The sequence below is a fragment of the Hemiscyllium ocellatum genome, chromosome 4 (assembly GCF_020745735.1).
Source record: "Hemiscyllium ocellatum isolate sHemOce1 chromosome 4, sHemOce1.pat.X.cur, whole genome shotgun sequence".
Classification (NCBI taxonomy): domain Eukaryota; kingdom Metazoa; phylum Chordata; class Chondrichthyes; order Orectolobiformes; family Hemiscylliidae; genus Hemiscyllium; species Hemiscyllium ocellatum.
The window spans coordinates 84,935,534-84,954,983 of NC_083404.1; positions in this window are offsets into that span (position 1 = coordinate 84,935,534).

The following is a 19,450-nucleotide window of genomic DNA, read 5'->3' on the forward strand; positions in this document are numbered from 1 at the left end:
GCAATCTAAAGCCAAATGAAATAAGCATTATAAATCAACTTCCCTCACACTGAGGAGTCACTTCTTTGGATCACTTCTCACTCAGGATTTAAAACGTTTCTTTCAGTCGTTGAAGAGCAAAGGAAAACAGAGCACAGCCTGTGCCAGCCTGTTTTTGTGTTATTCACTGTGGCATCTTCACCCTAGCAACTTCTTTTTTGAATCATTAAATTGTCTTTTTGAATTATCAGAGATATTTCATAGCCTCTTTTGTCACTTCTGCCCAGACTTTTCAAAGCTCTAAAAATATAAAATCATTGTAAATGCTCCTGTAAAATGTTGCTGACATTTTAAAACCTTTGTGATTAAAACTTTGTGTTATGGTTTGTGAAAGCATCTTTCTCATCTGCTGTGAATGCTATTGTTATTATAACCATTGCAGAAACCTGACAAAAACTTTCTAGGAGAGATCAAATGTTTGTTGATGTAAATATGCACAATTTTGCCAAACCAAATGCTTTTCATGCAAGGTTACCACCAAATATAAATCAACACATAAAACTATGGATGAATCTACAACATAGGGATAAATGTCATTTATCACCAAATCTATCCTTCTGTATTTAATTCACATTTGCTTTTGCACTTAATGTGACATTTTTCTGCACCAATTATGTCTTTGTAATATATTTATCATTAAAATACATACTTGCAAAAGCAAAACAGAACAAGGGGATTGATTACCACTGAAAATTTTACAGTTCTACTTACACTGAAAAACACTCTCCTACACAGGATTTTAATTATACTAATTTTTAAAGAGTTCCAAAAAAAACCTAGCACTCAGATCATGTTTAATGAAAACGGAAAGCACATCTTCACTAAAGAAATAACCTCTGGAATAAAAACATGAAACACATCTCTAAATGTCACTTCCAACCACTCATGTTAAACACAAATTGAAATTCCACTGTACACTTTTAAAATAAAAAAAGTCTTCTTATTTCTATTTTCTGTTCCATATTAGAAGTAGCTAGGGATTTAGAATCGCATACCCAAGGCAAAGAACAATCTCTTTTTCCTTCCCATCACTCCAAAACTATACAAAGCAATTACAATTAGCACATCCGAACATTGCATTGTTAGTCTGATAAGAACACCTTTAAGTATCTGGTGAAATGTATTTCATTCTTTAAAAAAAAGCTTTTCACTCTCCAGAATCATTGGATACATACCCAAAAATGGATTTGGAGTGTGCAGTAGCTGTTTACAGCATCAGTGCTGGGTAAATGTTCAGCTGAGGGGAGAAACACATAAAATAACCCACTGCCAATCCATTCCCATAATACCCTGGGCAGTGGGAGGAGGGCAAGAATGGGAAGGCCATTTCTTTTCCACAAGGTTGGTAGAATGAAGGAGTAGTCTTTGGACATTAAGGCCATTCTCCCTTAAGGTCACATCCCTGCTCTGTGTCTCCCTACCTGTCCTCCAAAACCCACATCCCATCTCCAGTCATTCCATCAGTCTCCAAGGTGCTCAATTGTCCCAATTCAAAAAATCCTGGACTTACCTGGGGTCAATCACCATTCGTCTACTTTTGGGACATCCTTACAGTCCCATCAGTTGCTACTAATGAGCTCTGGAATTGCTGGAACAGCAGTAGATTGACTGACAGCTCTTGGGGGCAGGCCTCCCTCCCTGTGGGGACAGAAATCCCACCCTCTTCTACTTAAGGTCACATGCCGTTTAATATCACTACAGGACAACCTGCATTTTAACTTGATTTGTTCACAGTTCATTACTCTCAACCAGCCCATTTTTCCCTTCCCACCTGGCTGCCATCTTCATAGAAGTGCTGTTTACCTCTTGGGTGGGGAAGGCAGCAGAAGAAGTACGCAGCGGAGGAGCTGGGAGAAGGGAATGATTGTGGGAGCAGAGATCGCAGGGATTGTCGGATTTGTGTGAGGGAATACAATAATGGTCACAGGAGTATGATGGTACCCACAAGTTATATAGAGCTTGGTATGACATAATGTCATAGATTTAAAGAATCTGCAGTAACTCTTCCTGGAATAAACTCATTCTTGAGATGAAAGGGACAAAGGCAAGGCTCCCCCCTTCATTCCACTAACTTTGTGGAAAAGAAATGGCCTTCCCATTCTTGCCCACCTCCCACTGCCCAGGGTATTAAGGAAATGGATTGGCAGTGGGTCATTTTATGTGTTCCTTCCCCCAGCTGAACATTTGCCCAGCACTGATGCTGTAAACTGCTACTGCATACTCCAAATGCATTTTTGGGTATGTATCCAATGATTCTGGAGAGTGAAAAGCTTTTTTTAAAAGAATGAAACATATTTCACCAGATGCTTGGAGGTGTGACATGATTTCCCATTAGATTCCATCATTAGTCAGATAATAGCCACGTTGAGTTGTAAGGCATAACTTGCTTCCTTGAGGGCCCTTATTTTGGTTGCTATATGTAATAAAGTTTAAGCCATTGTTTCAGTACTTGATTGTGATATTTCTTAATAAGTAGCCAAATTAAAGGTTTACCCACAACAAGGGCCAGAGATGGGGTGAGACAGCAGCCTGGAGATGGTGGGCCTGGAGGGGTTAGCGAGATTTTGGAGCAGTTTCCAGTGAAGGCTGGTGGGCCAGGAAGAAACTCTCCTGCTCTTTTTTGCCTACTAATAGCCCCTTGTGAAGGCACTTACCTTCTCAATCCAGTCTCCCCCCAGCTTCATTTAGCTGCCAAGATTCCCCAGGCTAGGGATTCACATCAATGAAAAATAGAACGCGTGCTTAAATGGAGGTATGCAGCCAACCCAATGACTTCCAATGATCAACCCACCTCCTGGGAGCACATTCATAAACACAGCCAATAGTTCTGAACTCTCTGTTGCTCGCTCTCTCTCTCTCTCTCTCCCCCACTCTCACGCGCACACACACACACACACACACACACATACACACACACGCATGCACACATACACACACACATAGACACAGACCCCCACCATGCCCCCTCCCCACACAGACACACACACACAAACCCCCACTGTGCCCTCACCCACCTCCTCCCAACCCCCCACAGCTCCCCCAACTCCCCCCCCCATCACACACACACACACACACACACACACACACTCTGAGTACAGGAGACTCAGTTTTGATACATTGGTAATGAAAACTTGCAACTCAGCTCAAACCCGTTGGCATGCATACATTAAAATTTCTTCATAATGAAGGAGGGTACAAATGTTGCAATAGGCTGAACAATATTCGAACATTTGCCATAAATTCAAGAAGTAATCAAACATTCAGATGCAATTCTGTTAAAAACGAGGGGTTTGATTCCAAACAGAAATTGCTGGAGAAACTCAGCAGATCTAGCAGCATCCATAGGAAGAAGCAAAGTTAATGTTTCAAATCATTCTTATAGCTTACTATCACTTATTCAGTTTTTCTATTGTGCAGGCCTACTCTCCATTATCTCTTTGTTTTACCTACTCCTTCCATATCTCTCTGGGCTCTGTCCACTCACCTTTGCCCCTTATACATCATCACCACCTCTCCACCCCCCCCCCCCCCGCCCCACATTCCCCTCTTCAGCTTCAGCAGAAATATCAGCTTTTCTTGGTTACTATCAGTTCCAATGAAGGGTCACTGGACTCGAAACATTAACTCTGCTTTCTTCCCACAGATGCCACAAGACCTTCTGAGTTTCTCCAGAAATGTCTGTTTTTATAGGGTCATAGAGTCATGGAGATGTACAGCACAGAATCACACCCATCAGTCCAACTTATCCATGCCAGCCAGGTATCCTAAACTAATCTAGTCCCATTTGCCAGTACTTGGTCCGTATCCCTCTAAACTCTTCCTATTCATATACCCATTTAAATGCCTTTTAGATGCTGCAATTGTACCAGCCTCCGCCACTTCCACTGGCAGCTCATTCCATACCCGTACCACCCTCTGCTTCAAAACGTTGCCCCTTAAGTCTCTTTTATATCTTTCTCCACTCTTAAACCTATGCCCTCTAGTTCTGGACTCCCCCACCCCAGGGAAAAGACTTTGCCTATTTGTCCTATCCATGCTCCTCATGACTTTATAAACCTCTATAAGGTCATCCCTCAGCCTCCGATGTTCCAGGGAAAAAAGCCATAGTCTATTCAACCTCTCTTAATGGATAAAATCCTCCAACTCTGGCAACATCATTGTAAATCTTTCCTGAACTCTTTTGGGTTTCGCAACATCCTTCCAATACAAAGGAAACCGGAATTGCTCGCAATATTCCAAAAGTGGCCTATCCAACATCCTGTAGAGCCGCAACATGAGCTCCCAACTCCCATAATGAATGCTCTGGCCAATAAAGGAAAGCATACCAAGCGCCTTCTTCACTATCCTATCTATCTGCGACTACTTTCAAGGAGCTATGAACCTACACTCCAAGGTCTCTTTGTTCAGCAAAACTCCCTAGGAGTTAAGTGTATAAGTCCTGCTATGATTTACTTTTCCAAAGTGCAGCACCTCGCATTTATCTAAATTAAACTCCATCCACCACTTCTCAGCCCATTGGCCCATCTGATCAAGATCCCACTGTAATCTGAGGTAACCCTCTTCGCTGTCCACTACACCTCCAATTTTGGTGTCATCTGCAAACTTACTAACCATACCACCTATGTTCACATCCAAATCATTTATATAAATGACGAAATGTAATGGACCCAGCACTGATCCTTGTGGCACACCACTGATCACAGGCCTCCAGTCTGAAAAAATACCCTCCACCACCACCCTCTGTTTTCTACTTTCAAGCCAGTTCTGTATCTAAATGGCTAGTTCTCGCTGTATTCCATGAAATCTGACCTTGCTAACTAGTCTCCCATGGGGAACCTTTTTGAACGGCTTACTAAAGTCCATATAGATCATGTCCACTGCTCTGCCCTCATCAATCCTCTATGTTAATCCTTCAAAAATCTCAATCAAGATTGTGAGATATGATTTCCCCGCACAAAGCCACAGTGACTATCCCTAATCAGTCCTTGCCTTTCCAAATACATGTAAATCCTGTCCCTCACGATACCCTCCAACAACATGCCCACCATCAATGTCAGGCTCACTGGTCTATAGTTCCCTGGCTTTTCCTTACTATCTTTCTTAAATAGTGGTACCACGTTTGCCAACCTCCAGTCTTCCGGCTCTTCACCAATGACTATCGATGACACAAACATCTCAGCAAGGAGTCCAGCAATCAATTCCCTCACTTGCCACAGAGGTCTAGGGTACACCTGATCAGGTCCTGGGGATTTATCCACTTTTATATGTTTCAAGACATCCAGCACTTCCTCCTCTGTAATATGAACATCTTTCAAGATGTCATCATCTATTTCTCTACGTTCTATACCTTCCATGTCCTTCTCCACAGTAAACACTGATGTAAAATACTCGTTTAGTATCTCCCCCATCTCCTGCAACTGCACACAAAAGCTGCCTTGCTGATCTTTGAGGAGGCCTATTCTCCCCCTACTTACTCTTTTGTCCTTAATGTATTTATAAAGCCCATTGGATTATCCTTAACCATATTTGTTGAAGCTATCTCATGTCCCCTTTTTGCCCTCCTAATTTCCCTCTTAAGTATATTCCTACTGCCTTTATACTCTCCTGCTGATTCACCCGATCTTTCCTGTCTATGCCTGACATATGCTTCCTTCTTTTTCTTAATCAAAACCTCAATTTCTTTAGTCATCCAGCATTCCCTATACCTACCAGCCTTTCCGTTCACCCTGACAGGAATATACTTTCTCTGGGCTCTCATTATCTAATTTCTGAAGGCTTCCCGTTTTCTAGCCATCCTTTCACCTGTGAACATCTGCCCCCAGTCAGCTTTCGAAAGTTCTGGGTTCCTCAACTGTTCCAGAATCTTCCATCGGCATCCATAATCAGTTGGACACCATTAACCACGCGGCCGCTACAGCACCCGCAGCACCAACTACCGCCGACGAGCGTGACGTCACCTCCGCCCCCACAGACCTCGCAGCCTCCGCGATCGCCGCCCAGACAACCGCCTCGGCGATCGCCACCCAGACAACCGCCTCCATGATCGCCAGGAAGACCATCGCCGGCAGATTCGCGACCCCCGCGGCTTTCGGGAATAACAGCGTTTCTTTCGCCGCCACAGCCATTTCCGCCACTTGGGTTGCCATCGCCACAGCCACTTCCGCCCCCAGTGACATCACTAACCTGCACGACCACAATGCCTCATGTGTCTCCGCCCCCACGCTGACCTCCGTCACCACGCATAACCCCACCCCCACGACGACCTCCGTCACCAAGCTTAACCCTGCCCCCACGCTGATCTCTGTCACCACACCTAACCCCCGCCCCCCATGCCGATCTCCGTCACCACGTCTAACCCCGCCCCCACGTCGATCTCCTCCCCGTCCCTGTGCCTAACCCCGCCCCCACTCCCAGCTCCAGTCCCACAGCAGGTCCTAGCTCCCAGCCCTGCCGTGTTTTCACCATCCCTCCAGACCTCCCCCTCTCTGTGGATGAAAGATCAGTCCTCAGCAGAGGCCTCACCTTCATTCCCCTACGCCCTCGGATTAACGAGTTCAACACGCGGCGAGATATTGAACAATTCTTCCGCCGCCTTCAACTCCATGCCTACTTTTTCAACCAAGACTCCCGCCCACCCTCTGACAACCCCTCCTCCTGCCTCCAACACACCCCATCCACCTGGACACCCCATGCTGGCCTCTTACCCACCCTCGATCTCTTTATAGCCAACTGCCGCTGCGACATTAACCGACTCAACCTGTCCACCCCCTTACCCACTCCAACCTCTCACCCTCGGAACGTGCAGCCCTCCACTCCCTCCGCTCCAACCCCAAACTCACCATCAAACCGGCAGACAAGGGAGGCGCTGTAGTAGTTTGGCGCACCGACCTTTATACCGCTGAGGCCAAACGCCAGCTCACGGACACCTCCTCCTACTGCCCCCTTGACCATGACCCCACCTCCCACCACCAAACCATCATCTCCCAGACCATCCATAACCTCATCACCTCAGGGGATCTCCCATTCACCACCTCCAACCTCATAGTCCCACAAACCCGCACCGCCCGGTTCTACCTCCTGCTCAAAATCCACAAACCTGACTGCCCCGGCCGACCCATTGTCTCAGCCTGCTCCTGCCCCACTGAACTCATCTCCTCATACCTTGACATGGTCCTGTCCCCCTTAGTCCAAGAACTCCCCACCTCCTCCATGATTTTCGCTTCCCCGGTCCCCAATGCCTTATCTTCACGATGGACATCCAGTCCCTGTTCATCTCCATCCCCCATCATGAAGGACTCAAAGCCCTCTGCTTCTTCCTTTCCCGCCGTACCAACCAGTACCCTTCCACTGACACCCTCCTTCGACTGACTGAACTGGTCCTCACCCTGAACAACTTCTCTTTCCAATCCTCCCACTTCCTCCAAACCAAAGGGGTTGCCATGGGCACCCGCATGGGCCCCAGCTATGCCTGCCTCTTCGTAGGATATGTGGAACAGTCCATCTTCCACAACTACACTGGCACCACCCCCCACCTTTTCCTCCGCTACATCGATGACTGTATCGGCGCTGCCACGTGCTCCCACGAGGTGGTTGAACAGTTCATCCACTTTACCAACATCTTCCACCCCGACCTCAAATTCACCTGGACCGTCTCAGACTCCTCCCTCCCCTTCCTAGACCTTTCCATTTCTATCTTGGGCGACCAAATCAACACAGACATCTACTATAAACCGACTGACTCCCACAGCTACCGAGACTACACCTCCTCCCACCCTGCCCCCTGTAAAAACGCCATCCCATATTCCCAATTCCTTCGTCTCCGCCGCATCTGCTCCCAGGAGGACCAGTTCCAACACCGCACAGCCCAGGTGGCCTCCTTCTTCAAGGACCGCAGATTCCCCCCAGACTTGATCGACGATGCCCTCCACCGCTCCTCCGCCACTTCCCGCTCCTCCGCCCTTGAGCCCCGCCCCTCCAACCGCCACCAGGACAGAACCCCACTAGTTCTCACCTACCACCCCACAAACCTCCATATACAGCGTATCATCCACCGTCATTTCCGCCACCTCCAAATGGACCCCACCACCAAGGATATATTCCCCTCCCCTCCCCTATCAGCGTTCCGAAAAGACCACTCCCTCCGTGTCTTCCTCGTCAGGTCCACACCCCCCACCAACCCAACCTCCACTCCCAGCACCTTCCCCTGCAACCGCAAGAAATGCAAAACTTGTGCCCACACCTCCTCCCTTACTTCTCTCCAAGGCCCCAAGGGATCCTTCCATATCCGCCACAAATTCACCTGCACCTCCACAAACATCATCTATTGCATCTGCTGCACCCAATGTCGCCTCCTCTATATTGGGGAGACAGGCCGCCTACTTGCGGAACGTTTCAGAGAACACCTCTGGGACACCCGCACCAACCAACCCAACCACCCCATGGCTCAACACTTTAACTCCCCCTCCCACTCCACCAAGGACATGCAGGTTCTTGGACTCCTCCACCGCCAGAACATCACAACACGACGGTTGGAGGAAGAGCACCTCATCTTCCGCCCGGGAACCCTCCAACCAAAAGGGATGAACTCAGATTTCTCCAGTTTCCTCATTTCCCCTCCCCCCACCTTGTCTCAGTCGAATCCCTCGAACTCAGCACCACCTTCCTAACCTGCAATCTTCTTCCTGACCTCTCCGCCCCCACCTCACTCCGGCCTATCACCCTCACCTTGACCTCCTTCACCTTGACATCTCCATCGCCCCTCCCCCAAGTCCCTCCTCCCTACCTTTTATCTTAGCCTGCTGGACACACTTTCCTCATTCCTGATGAAGGGCTTATGCCCGAAACGTCGAATTTCCTGTTCCTTGGATGCTGCCTGACCTGCGGCACTTTTCCAGCAACACATTTTCAGCTCTGATCTCCAGCATCTGCAGACCTCACTTTCTCCTCTTTCAAAAGTTCTTGCCTAATACCATCAAAATTAGTCTTTCTTCAATATAGAACTTCAACTTTTGATCCGGTCTGTCCTTTTCCATCTTTATTTTAAAACTAATAGAATTATGGTCACTGGCCCCAAAGTACTCCCCCACTGACATATCAGTTACTTGCCCTGCCTTATTTCCAAGAGTAGGTCATGTTTTGCACCTTCTCTACTAGGTCCATCCACATACTGAATCAGAAAGTTTTCTTGTACACACTTAACAAATTCCTCTTCATCTAAACCCTTAACACTTTAACAGTCCCAGTCTATGTTTGGAAAGTTAAAATCCCCTACCATAACTATCCTATTATTCTTACAGATAACTGAAATCTCCTTACAATTTTATTTCTCAATTTCCCATTGACTGTTAGGGGCTCTATAATACAATCCCAATAAGGTGATCATCCCTTTCTTATTTCTCAGTTCCACCCAAATGTCTTCACTGGACAAAATCCCTGGAATATCCTGCATAAGTACAGCCATAATATTATTCCCAATAAAAAAAACACCACTCCCCCCACGTCCCACCATCCCCCCCCACCCCCATCACCACCCCACCTCCTCTCTTGCTTCCCTTTCTGTCCTTCCTGTAGCATTTATATCCTGGAACATTAAGCTGCCAGTCCTGTCCATCCCTAAGCTGTGTTTCTGTAATTGCTATGATATCCCAGCCCCATGTTCCTAACCATGCCCTGAGTTCATCTGCCTTCCCTGTTAGGCCTCTTGCATAGAAGCAAATGCAGTTTAGTTTATCAGTCCGACCTTGTTTTCTGCTTTGTCCCTGCCTGCCCTGACTGTTTGAGTTGCTTCTTTTCCCAACTGTACCATTCTCAGATTGATCTCTTTCCTTACTATCTCCCTAGGTCCCACCCTACCAACTTACAAGGTTAAATCCTCCTGAGAGCTCTAGCAAATTGTCAGTATATTAGTCCCCTTCCAATTTAGGTGCAATCTGTCCTTCTTGTACAGGTCACATCTAGCCCAGAAGAAATTCCAATGATTCAAAAATGTGAACCCTTCTCCCATACACCAACTCCTCTGCTACATATTAATCTGCTCTATCCTCCTGCTCCTACTCTTATTAGCTTGTAGTACCGGGAGTAATCCAGATATTACTACCCTCTAGGACCTCCTTTTCAAATTCTTGCCTCACTTGCTACATCCTCCCTTCAGAATCTCATCCTTTTCTCTTCCTATGTCGTTGGTTCCAATATGTACAATGGCCTCCTGCTGGTCCCTCTCCCCTTTGAGAACATTCTTCACCCTCTCTGAGATGTCCTTGATCCTAGCACCAGGGAGGCAACACACCATTCTGATTTTTCACTGCTGGCCGCAGAAACGACTGTCTGTGCCTCTGCCAAGAGTCCCCTATCACAATCAATCGCTTGGAACCTGACATACCCCTCATTACATTAGAGCTTGTTGTGATACCAGAAACTTGGCTGTTCTTGCTACATTCCCATGAGACTCCATCATGCCCTACAATTTCCAAACAGCACACTTGTTTGAAATGGTGATAGCCACAGAAGACTCCTGTACTACCTGTCTACCCCATCTATCTTTCCTGGAGTTAATCCATCTACCTGATTGTATCTGTGGCTTTTCTCCCGTCCTATAACTGCTATCCATCACACCCCCTAGCTCTTGTAAATTCCTTATTGTCTCTAAGTGTTGCTCCAACCAATCCATTCAATATGGTAGGATTCATAACCAAAGACATTTCCTGCAGACATAATCCTCAGTAACACGTAAACTCTCCCTAAACTCCCATATCTGAAAGAAGAGCATATCACTCTATTAAAGGCCATATTTGCTCCTTCACAATCTACAGACCCAGAAAATAGCACCACCTTATTATTATTTAAAAAATACTGCTCCAGGCTAACTTAATATTCATGGCTTATATTTTTAAAATTTAATCAAGAGACAGATCTCAATATAACATATAGGCAAGAAAGAAACCACTTTACTCACTATTGTTGATTTACAGCAAGACTACACTTAAAATTATGCACTTATCTGTTTCTGTGCTGTGACCGCTCCCATACAGGTTCCTCCAAGATCAGTTGTGAATTTTGCTGTTTGTTAATTTTCCCAGACACACTTCGATGTCCAGCAATATATGAATTCAAGCAGCAAAGGCAGTAACTGCACAGGTTCACTGCTGTGTCAATTAGCAGTGTGGGTTTCTTTATCTCGCTCCTTCACCGACCACGTGTTGCCTCTTGTCTGTCCTTCTTCCTTTTAGAAGTGCCATTGTTTTGACTTTTTTTTTCTCCAGAGTTCCAAAACAATGCAACAGTACATAAAACAGCAATTGCTGCTCCTGGAATTTGAGGAAATCACCTCCAACAACTTTTGTTTCTGATCCTCCAGCATCTGCATTTCTTTGTTTATTTTTTGGGTTTTAAATCTACGGACTCTCGCCATTGACATTATTGCTGGTCAGTGGACCAATCCTAAACCTCTTCAAATTGGCAGGGTCAAGCGAGGTAACAATGATTTAATAATGGCAAAGGGTGCCCACATCAATGAGCACACAAATATCAATACTTTGTAGGGATATAAAATTTTGACAGTTAAACATTTCAAGACATCTACTAGAAAAGACCAGAAATTCCATGTAGGTTGCTTAGTCAAAGTTGGTGCTGACACCAGGGCTCCCCACAGAAAGGCCATTAATCTGCATCGCTCTGCCTGTTTTGTAAAGGAGTCATTAATTAGTCTGAACTTGGTCATGAACTGGATCTCCATGTGAGCTCCACATTTCTTACACTGAGATACTGCTTTTCTGATACTGTATCAGCTCAGCAAGCTGGCCTGCATCCACAACCCCAATTCATTCCACACCAACAACCCTGTTTACCATATCCAGAAGCTCTGCCACCATAAATAGCACTGAAAATGCCTTGCTGCGGCCTTACCAGAGTTCATGTAAAATGTAACCAGAATGGAGGAGACTTTCCTGGTCTACTTAAAAATATCTTTAGCATTGAAATTAAAAACTATTAAATCAGGGGCATTCATTTTATAATCTAAATATCATTCGGATCTAATTCTGACACTATCAATGCTGTAACTTTGTGTAAATAAAGTCCATTGTTCTCACAACTAATACCTAGAAATGATGATGCAGATTAATAAAAAAAATTGATAAGTACTGAAGCATTCCATATATGTATTAAAGCATTGGATATTCACTGTACATAGATCCAGCACTGATTAAAGGTAGAATTTAATTCTTCTTGTTATGTTCCTTATAACGTTTTCAGAACTTAATTTCTGTATTTTGTTTGGCAATATTTCTAACTACCAAGTACATGTCTTGCTGAGCTTTCACACTGAATGACGTAAATCCTTAGAAAATATATTCCTATGTATAAAAAGAAGCAGCATAGTACTGATGAGCATCTCAGATTCAGAATCAAAACTAAAGTCTAAATAAAAAAGAAACATTAAGGTATTGAAACTGACTGGCTGGGTGCATAAACTATCACAAAGAACTGCACGTAATGTTTTATTCTACTTGCTCCTCATAACATTGTGAAGAATAATGGTTGCAGCAAGTACTGCTCATTAATGCTGAAGATGCAGGATGTTTGTGTCGGTGTGCTTTGTTAAAGCAGTTGGCATTCGCCAACACTGCAACAAACATTTCAGTACAGTAAATGGGAACTTCATAGATTCTGAGATTTTCCATCATCAGACTGAATAACATTGAAACCTCATATTCTGTAATAATGATTGCTGCATAATCATTGTATCAATAAATTATTTCCTGTGTGTACAATACTCTTCAAAAATGATCCTCTGTTACTAAGCAACTTTCCTTGGCTGTCACATTAATTACAACAATTTGTCATCTTCAGCTTAGGGCAGAAATGTTTCCTTTATGATGTTAATGAGGTTTTTTGTGCTTGATCTGTGGATATTTCAGGATTTAGCTTTCTGTTTCCCTAAATTGAACAAACCCGGTTCAAATTTAACTTCTTGTGCAACTGATTTCAAACTTGCCAGACGGAGTAAATTGCACTTAAAACCATTTTGTTTAACGGAAAGGAATTTGTAAAACTGATCATGGACAATTTTAAAAAGCAAGGATTTATTGATAGTCAATGCTACACAAAAGACAAGCTGAATGTTGAGCTGTCTCCAATGTGATTCTCAATTTGTCTTAGTTGTCAAATTGCACTTTATATATGACTGTGTATGACAGTATGACCCTGGGAAATAAAAGTAGCAGGTTCCTTCAGTTGCACACAAATATTTCTTCAATTTCTTCAAAGATAAATCAAACCTTCTTCCGCAGAATGAAGAACATACAGAATAGCAGATATGATTGAATTCACTGGGTGTAAGTTTAACTCCAAACAATAGTGTAAAATAAGTGATATCAGAGCAGCCACCAACATACCACTCTCCACATTTTAGAGATTGAAGGAAATGTTGCAGTTAATTGGCATTTTCTGTTTTATCTAATCAATGGAGGTCAAAATTACTTCCAATTTAATCAGTAAGCACAAGAAATTTTCAAGTGATAGTACACAATGAAGAATGGGTTATTGTACCATCCCTGCTCCCCCCTTACATCACTACCTTAATGGTTCATGTTAAGTCTCTTAACCAAAATGGTTTCTGACTATTTTCTCTTGTACTTCATTCCCTTCTATCTCCCTCCTGTACTTGAACTGTTAAATCCCTCAAATCTATGACAGATTCATCTCTTGTACCAACTGCCAGAAATGGTCTCATCCCTCGGAGGACCTCAAGACCTCAGAGTTCAGTCATCTATTTCTCAAACTAAGTGACCAGCCTGTGCTGCTTCACCTGCATTGTTCATTTGCAGAGCTGCTTGTCTCTGATGCTATCTGGGTAACAATGCCATTCCTTGTTAAATTATTAGCACAAATAATTATATCCCTGCCCCTGCATGACTAAACTATTCCAGTCAAACCTTTGGCATGAGTATGTGGATATTTAGCCCTTTGTTGCTCTTTATGTGATGTTAATACTTCACCAGAGCATTCTGCAGTACTATGAAAAGACAGTTCTCCTGGTATTGGAGTCAAAGGGGAAAAAAAAATCAATAACTCCTTGTAACAGACATAAGGATCACAATGCATAAGTAACCCTTCTGTTCCTTCTGACGCAGGCAGCAGACAAATATCACACTGCCTGCCGTTTACTTGATTTACAGTCAGCACTAACCATGCTGTCAATGGGATGCACGCCTGAACAGGCTCATAATCATGAAAAGTGAGCACAGACCTTCTTAAATGGGAGGTGCGTTTTGACTGGAGGTGCTCAAAACCTTGTGAAAGTGAGTTACATCTGAATAAGACAAGAATGATAGAATAAAGAATGGAATCCAAGGAAATCTGGAGCAGCTATAGAGGTCTTAGGGCAGGAAGTAGACAAGAAGAGAGAGAGACCAACTATCTAAAGGTGAGCAAGAAACTTTCTAGACACAATTACAGCAGATAGCTGGTAGCCCAAAGGATCTTGATGCAGCTAGGGTTAAGATTTTTTTAAAAAGTACCTACTTTTTTAATCAACCTGTTCAGAGATGTTATTACACAGCTCTGCCGCAGATGGGATTTGAACTTGTGCCACTTGGTCCAGGGGTAGGGACACTACCACTGCACCATAAGAGTCCTTTAGGTGAGGATTATTAACATCACATAAGCAGTCACAGTTGGAAAATATATCATCAATGCATTATCACACCAATTAGACCCCACACATCGCTCAATTTATTATTCCACTATCCTACTAGATGGCAATGGGGCTGGTTGCCTCTTCTGTACAGCCAGGCAGACGGATGACAAGATAACATTTCTCCTTAACCCTCACTTCTCAGATGTCCACAGCATTTTACAGAGAGTTTTCTAAACCTTTTTACATGCTGGGATTTTTGGGAATATGTATGATGCAGGCTTTCATGTGAATTTTAATCAGAAGGCAATTGTTTTTCACATAACATTCAAATTTAATTAGAATAAAACACATTTACTCCCTCATTCACACACAAAAAGGATGGATTCTCAAGACAAAACAAATGGTGGGGTTATTAGCAGAAAGATAGAGTCATAGAGTTCATAGTCACAGAAAACTGTGAGATCTGTAGCACAGGAAAAGGTCCCTTAACTAAACATGTCTGTGCTGGTCAATAGCAACAAACTAACTCTTCTCATTCCATTTCCCAGCACATGAACTGTAGCCTTATATGGTTTGACATTGCAAATACACACCCAAGTATTTATTTAACATTACAATGGTTTCTGCCTCCACCACCCTTAGAGGCAATGAATTCCAGATTCCCACCACCCTCTGAGAGAAAACATATTTTCTCCACATCTCCTCCAAACCTGCTGGCCTTTACCTAAATCCAATCGCTGACCATTTAAACCTCCACCAAAGGGAAGTTTTTCTTCCTCTCTACCATATCAATGACCCTTGTAGCTTTATACATTTCTGTCATGCTCCCCCCTCAGTATCCGCTGCTCCAAGGAAAAGAACCCTACTGTGTCCAATCTCTCTTTATAACTAAAACTCTCCAGTCCAGGCAACATCCTAGTAAATTTTCCCAGCACCCTCTTCAGTCCAATAATATCCCGGCTGTAATGTGGATTCCAGAACTACACTCTGCTTCAAGTAGTGTCCCCAGCTCCAAGGTGAGACTGATTGGCTACAAAATACAAGGTAAATCAAACCAATTTCATTTCTTTACAATGTGTAGGCATGGATGAGTTCTTTCTTGTGATTTTAGTTTTGGAGAAGTGAAAGTTGAAACCCTTTTGGGTTTTCTAGACAGAGTTGTGGTCATGTTTCAGAAGAAAGAAATCTTTGTGGGCGAAGTCAAATAATTCCCTCTCTCTCACTGCTTGCATCTATTCTTCCTGGAGGAACAGTGTCCATTGTATCTGTTGGTTGCTTGGAATAATAGAACTTTTTATCTAAGACATTTCCAAATGTGTAAGACATGATCAATGTTTCTATTGTCCACACAAATAGATTAAAGTTAGAAGCCATTATTAGAATTGGAAGGTGACTGATTTGCTCAGCAGCTCTCTTTGTTCAGCGATAAGCTTACAGACTACAGGGGTATTAACTTTGAGTTTCAGTAAATGCCCATCCTTATAAGGTGTAAAATTTACAAATGTGAATGTCTTTTCAGGGGAGGATCTTCCACCCAAGGATATATGAATATTTATTAACTACCAGAAAACACGTTCTCTCTGTACAGAAATCACATAAGGTCACCTGATCTTTAGTGGCCATTGTTCATGCACATTGTCCATACTTTTTAAGGAGTCCTCATTGGATAGATTTCTAACTTGAAAGTTAGAAATAAGATACCTTTCTTAGGGATGACACCTCCCATCCTCCTCTTTTCTGCTCTTCTGTTCCTCACTTTATACCTGTTGATGAAAGCTATATACTTATTATGGTAAGGTTGGGTGGGATACTGTAGACTGCAATGAATTGTGACACATGTTCTGACTAATATTGTTGAGCTCTTCCAGACTAGTTCAGACATTAAAGTACCACAATGATCAGTTAATGACATTTTGTGTAGCAGTTCAGCCTTCATTATAGAAATGCTGTCCATATGTGTGATAAATGCACAGCACAGAAATAGCAGATAGCTCTTGTTTGTCTCCAATGGTGCTTCAATTGATCATGCTGCCATGGACTGGCACAGAATTAAAACAACTGTTTGTATAGCTAACATTGATCTTTGGGATATATTGAGTGTAGCTATGCAACATCTCACATTAAGGAAGTGGAATCCCTTGCAATTGCTGCATTTCCCTATTTTTCAATGGGGTGACTACAAAGGCAAGTGTATGGGCTCAATGACACCCAGCACCACAGAGAAGGCCACAGTCTTGGTGAAGTCATGAAACTCAATTGGTCTCTTTCTCTCTGGAAAGGGAGAAACTAAATTCATTCCCCTGTTTTTGCATAGAGAATGTCTCTTATACAACATCAGATGGTGTACTTTGAGGTGTAGGAGACATCACTTACTCCAGTTTGCCGTCAAGATAATTGGGTTATGGTTGGATTTACACCCACTAACAATGCTGTCCACATCCTGCTCTAAGGCTGAAATCCAGCTTGGTCAAGTGTTCTTTATAGCTGGGCTTGTTGCCTTCCCCCTCCCACTCTGTGACGGTGGCCAGCACTGAGGGGTTCCTGCAGCTGCCTCTGACTCACAGATCGTAGAATCCTTACAGTGCAGATAGAGGACATCGGGTCTGCAAAGAGCATCCCAGCTGGGCGCAAACTCCTACACTGTCCTTCTAACCCCAAAGTTATCATGGTTAATCCACCTACTCTACTAATCCCTGGACACTACAGGGCAACATGGCATGGCCAATCCACCTGCATCTTTGGACTATGAGAGGAAACTGCAGCACCAGCAGAAACCAGCACAAACGTGGGGAGAATGTGCAAACTGACTACAGACAATTGTCTGAGGCTGGAATTGAACCCAGTTCCCTGGCACTGAGAGGCAGTTGTGCTAACCACTGGGCCACCATGTCACCACAATCATTAAAAATCACACAACACCAGGTTATAGTCCAACAGGTTTAATTGGAAGCACACTAGCTTTCGAAGCACTGCCCCTTCATCAGTGATTGTGGAGGGCAAAATTCGAAGGCACAGAATTTATAACAAAAATTTATAGCATGATGTAACTGAAATTATACATTGAAAAATACCTTGATTGTCTGTTGAGTCTTTCATCTGTTCAAATACCATGATAGTTTCACTTCTTTCATGTGTAAATCACAAAGCTTTTTTTAAAAAATTTGCATTCACAGCTTAGCTGTAACAATGAACGTTAGCTAGACAATATGTTGAAGGTGTTGGCCCCCTGTGTTCTCTGTCTATGCCATGATGTTTAGATTGATTCCAATCTAAAAAGTGAGATAACAGAGTATTCGAACATGTTATTCGAACAGATGAAAGACTCATCAGACAATCAAGGTATTTTTCAATGTATAATTTCAGTTACATCACACTGTAAATTTTTGCTGTAAATTCTGTGCCTTAGATTTGTGCCCTCCACAACTACCTGATGAAGGAGCAGCACTCCGAAAGCTAGTGTGCTTCCAATTAAACCTGTTGGACTATGACCTGGTGTTGTGTGATTTTTAACTTTGTACACCCCGGTCCAACACCAGCATTTCCAATTCACCACAATCATTGGGCACCAAGGGGTGGGAGAGGGGGTGAACACTGATGATCACTCTGTTGGAAGTTTGATGGTTCCTCGGCATTGTGCAGCTGAGTGCAGTGTGGGGTGAGGGCCCTTAGTTCTGCCTCTGCCTCGGGGAGTGGGACAACTACACTCAGCCTGAGACAGTTCTGCCATGGCAGGCTCCAGGATGGTGGAGGCCTCTTCGGGGTCAAAGTTGTGGTGTAGCTGGAGCAGCGTATTCTCCAGTAGGCCGTGTGGGGCTTCCCTGCTGAAGTCCTCACATAGTGGTACAGTACACAGGGAGGCCACAAGTGGAAAACAGGAAGTAGCCCCTAGTCTGGGATGGGGAGTGAGATCAGGAGAGAATAGCACCAAAGGGGCACTGTAACATACTACAGTAAACAATGTTAAAATGAATCACACCAAATTCAACAAGATTTCCAGTTCTAAGAAGTTGATAATGTTAAAATGAAACAAATTTTGCATTATGCAACATTAAATGTGTGCTCCCTGCTGTTATAATTCATACAGCTATATTTCATTAGCATGATATAAGATTTAGATGTTATAGATAGGGAAGGTTCTCCTAAACTGTGATGGTGCATGGCCATGCAGTAATATGGAGTCTACTAACAGCAATCTAGGTTAGAGTGTTATAGAGATGTACAGCATGGAAACAGACCCTTCGGTCCTACCCGTCCATGCCCAATAGATATCCCAACCCATATACCCATTTACTTCAAACAAATAGTATTTCTGAATTTTAAAAACTGTGTTTTCTGGATCTGAAAAGACAGGTGAATTGGGTATTTTACATTAACTTCTTTAAAAAACTTTTGCAACACCTCCAAACATAGGGCTTGATTTCCAGCACACTATTAAGATGTGACAACACATGAAAAAGGGAGAGTAGGCCAATCAGCCCTTCAAGCCTGTTTGTCATTCAAGATAATGGCTGATGCGATATTAATTTCAATTCTACTTCACTGTATCTCCCCAACATTTTATCCCTTTGATAATCAAAAATTTATCTCTGCCTTCAAAACATTTAAAGATTAAAGTGGGAAGGCACTCTGCAGGCACCCTGCCTCTATTCTTGATGAAGGGCTTTTGCTCAAAACGTTGATTTTCCTGCTCCTCGGATGCTGCCTGATCTGCTGTGCTTTTCCAGCAACACTCTAATCTACACTCTGGTTTCCAGCATCTGTAGTCCTTGTATTTTA